This window comes from Oncorhynchus gorbuscha, unplaced genomic scaffold (assembly GCF_021184085.1).
Source record: "Oncorhynchus gorbuscha isolate QuinsamMale2020 ecotype Even-year unplaced genomic scaffold, OgorEven_v1.0 Un_scaffold_18280, whole genome shotgun sequence".
Classification (NCBI taxonomy): domain Eukaryota; kingdom Metazoa; phylum Chordata; class Actinopteri; order Salmoniformes; family Salmonidae; genus Oncorhynchus; species Oncorhynchus gorbuscha.
The window spans coordinates 1-4,040 of NW_025744927.1; the positions used below are offsets into that span (position 1 = coordinate 1).

A 4,040-nucleotide genomic window follows, 5' to 3' on the forward strand; every position below is an offset into this window, starting at 1 on the left:
CACAGGAGAAATCAATGAACAAGAATGAAAGGCAGGGCTACATTCCAGAACACAAGGTTTACAAAGAAAAGCAGAACCTTACAGTATCTCCCAATTTATGTATTTTTTTATTGTAAAAAAAACACTTCTAAAAAATAAAATTCACCTTCTACACTTTTTGAATAGACAGAAATCAACAGCGAGTAATGGCGTACAGTTTTGACTGATTTACCAATATTGTGCAGAATTTAATGTGATGATTATGACACTTAATGGCTCAAATCGTAATGGCTAGATCGCTCTAGTCCAGTGCCTCACTTCCCATCTTTATTCATGAGACTCAGTGGCTCTCTTTCCTTTGTAGATGAAGAACATTCCAGTAGCCACCCCCAGCAGCCCAAGAGTGAGGCCCACTCCACAGAATACAGCAGGACCAGGACCAACACTGGACCCACTGACCTTATATTCTGGAAGACAAGATGTGTCACCAGAATCAGCACAATACACACACACTCATCACACACTGCCTTGGAATGGTTTGTTTCAGGTCTCATTTTCCAGAGTTGTTTGAGTTTCCTGTAGGTTTAATATTAAAGTAAATATATTGAACAAAATATAAACGCAACATGTAAAGTGTTGATCCCATGTTTCATGAGCTGAAATAAAAGACCCCAGACATTTTCCATATACACAAAACCTTATTCCTCTCAACTTTGTCCACAAATTTCATTACATCCCTATTAGTGAGCATTTCGCTTTTTTTTTTTTTTTTTTTTTTGCCAAGATAATCCATCCACCTGACTGGTGTGGCATATCAAGAAGCTGATTAAACTGCATGATCATTACACAGGTGCACCTTGTGCTGGGGACAATAAAAGACCACTCTAAAATGTGCAGTTTTTTCACACAACACAATGCCATAGATGCCTCAAGTTCTGAGGGAACATGCAGTTGGCATGCTGACTTCAAGAATGTCCACCAGAGCTGTTGCCAGATAATTTAATGTTAATTTCTCTGCCATAAGCCACCTCCAACGTAATTTTAGAGAATTTGATGTATGTCAACCGGTCTCACAACTGCAGATCACATGTAACCACGCCAACCCAGGACCTCAACATCCAGCTTCTTCCCTGGCGGCATCGTCTAAGACCAGCCACCCGGACTCATCTGATTGGCTGGGCCTAGCTCCCCAGTGGTGGGCCAATGGCCTCCCAGGCCCACTCATGGCTGTGCTGCCTTCCCAGTCATGTGAAACCCATAGACTAAGGACTAATGTATTTATTTCAACTGACTCATTTCCTTATATGAACTGTAACTCGTTGAAATTGTTGCATGTTGCGTTTATAATTTTGTTCAGTATAGAACCATGTACAAAAATATTATGTCCTCTCTCACCCCTGGTTTTGGGGTCCTTCAGGGCCGTGTCGCCACAGCGCAGATGTAGACGTCTTCCTTTTTGTGGGGTGAAACTCAGGCTGGTGAACTGGTGGAACGTTCCATCTTTATTAGGATAGTAACGACTGAGAGACAATCCCTCAGTCACCTCCATTCCATTCTTGGTCCAATTGACTTTGACAGGTGGAAAGAAATCATTCACAAAGCAGATGAGGGTGTTCTCCACCCCCAGTTCCACCTCATCCCTGGGGTAGATGGTGCTCTCAGGGGCATCTAGAGGGGCAACAAAAAAGCCTGAAACTGTATTCACTCCAAAAAATTGAATTGAAGTTTGTCAGACTTTCAAAATGTCACTGCCTATTGCCCCATTAATTTGGGATTAAGGCAGATACTGTACATAGACCTACTCAAAAGATAGCATATGTGGTATTTGGTATTTTATTGAGCCCCATTAGCTGTTGCGAAAGCAGCAGCTACTCTTCCTGGGGTCCAAATAAAACATGAAACATGACATAAGAAGAATATTAATAGACAAGGACAGAACTACATCAATTGTAAAAGGCACACGTAGCCTACATATCAACACATAATGTACACACAAACTATCTATGTCAAATAGGGGAGGTGTTGTGCTGTGAGGTGTTGCTTTATAAGTTTTTTTTAAACCAGGTTTGCTGTTCATTTGAGCAATATGAGATGGAACTGTACGCTTTCTTGAATTTGTTCTGGATTCAGGGACTGTGAAAGACCCCTGGTGGCATGTGTGGTTTGTTAAGTGTGTGTCAGGGCTGTGTGTAAATTTGGGATTTTCAACTCATTAATGTTTCTTATAAAAAGAAGTGATGCAGTCAGTCTCTCTCAACCCTTAGCCAAGAGAGACTGGCATGCATAGTATATGACATTAACTCCGCTCGACAGACCACTCTGACAAAGATTGATTTTGGAGACGCTCCAAATCATATTGAATCACTGATTATTTATCAATTTATGTGAGACATTTCCATCAATCTTCACTTACCTTTGATTTTTGGTATTTTCGGTTCAGACTGTTTGCCCCATGCGATGCAGTTTTTTTGCACCAAACTCTGCTAATGGTAGCATATTCACAAGCCTTTCTTTGTCCTCTGGTGTAATAGATATGGATTTAGGTAATGTAAACACTACATCTGCTATTAGACACGTATTACTGTTTTATTGAAGTCGCCATAGAAGACTTCATTCCATTAATCTCAAGTCCCACCGCAGGATCACTTGACTCAAAGCATCCGTAGATAAAGTGAATTTCATGATAAACTGAAATGGGGAAAACACATTACTTCAAATTAATCAACTGAGGTTTATATCATTTTTCAGGATGGTAATATCTACACTACCAGTCAAAAGTTTTAGAACACATACTCATTCAAATGTTTTTCTACATTTCTAAAAACAATTTTCTACATTGTAGAATAATAGTGAAGACATCAAAACTATGAAATAACACATATGGAATGATGTAGTATCCAAAAAGTGTTATACAAATCAAAATATATTTTACATTTGAGATCCTTCAAATAGCTACCCTTTGCCTTAATGAAAGCTTTGCACACTCTGGGCGTTCTGTCAACCAGCTTCACCTGAATACTTTTCCAACAGTCTTGAAGGAGGTCCCACATATGCTGAGTACTTGTTGGCTGCTTTTCATTCACTCTGCGGTCCATGTCATCCCAAACCATCTCCATTTGCTGAGGTCAGGGGATAGTGGAGGCCAGGTCATCTGATGCATCACACTCCTTCTGGTAAAATAGCCCGTACACAGCCTTGAGGTGTGTTCACTCATCCATATCTTTATATGTCATATTCTTATTCCATCCCTTTACTTAGATTTGTGTGTATTAGGTAGTTGTTGTGGAATCATTAGATTACTTGTTAGATATTACTGCACTGTCGGAACTAGAAGCACAAGCATTTTGCTACACTTGAATTAACATCTGCTAACCATGTGTATGTGACCAATACAATTTCATTTGATTTAATGTGTTGGGTCATTGAAAAACAAATGATAGTCCCACTAAGCCCAAACCAGATGGGATGGCATATCACTGCAGAATGCTGTGGTGGCCATGCTTGTTAAGTGTGCCTTGAATTCTAAATAAATCACAGACAGTGTCACCAGCAAAGCACCCCCACGCCATAACACCTCCTCCTCCATGCTTCACGGTTGTCACTAGTCTGCTCCCTCTCCCCGGTGCTTGAGGTCATCAGTTCACTCATCATTACGCACACCTACCACGGTGGGTTATGCGCTGCCCTGCAATTAATTTTGTGACTCACCTGGACACCATCACGTCATTTACCTCCCCTATATCTGTCACCTCCGTTTCATTCCAGAGTCAGTATTGATGTTGATATGTTTCTCCTGTCCAGATGCTGTTCTTGTTTTGTTTCATGTCTATTTATTATTAAATCCACCCTGTGTATCTCGTCTCCCAGCGTCTGTCAATACGGAACTGTTACAGAATGTGACTCACAGTGGAGGCATCAGGGATGTTTTATTTTTTATTATAATTTTTTTGGGGGGTGACGTCGGGTCCGGGTGCCGCTACCGACGCAATCGGGATACCTCAGCTGGCTCATCAGGCTCCCACGCCTCGGCCAGACCGTCAGGCTCACCCAGGTAGGATGCC

At 41.2% G+C, this 4,040-nt stretch overlaps 1 pseudogene; it reads right to left on the minus strand.

Annotated features, from left to right (window-relative positions):
• Nucleotides 1–88: 88 nt before the first annotated feature.
• Nucleotides 89–2,667, minus strand: LOC124017326 (annotated as a pseudogene).
• Between the last annotated feature and the right edge of the window lie 1,373 nt (nt 2,668–4,040).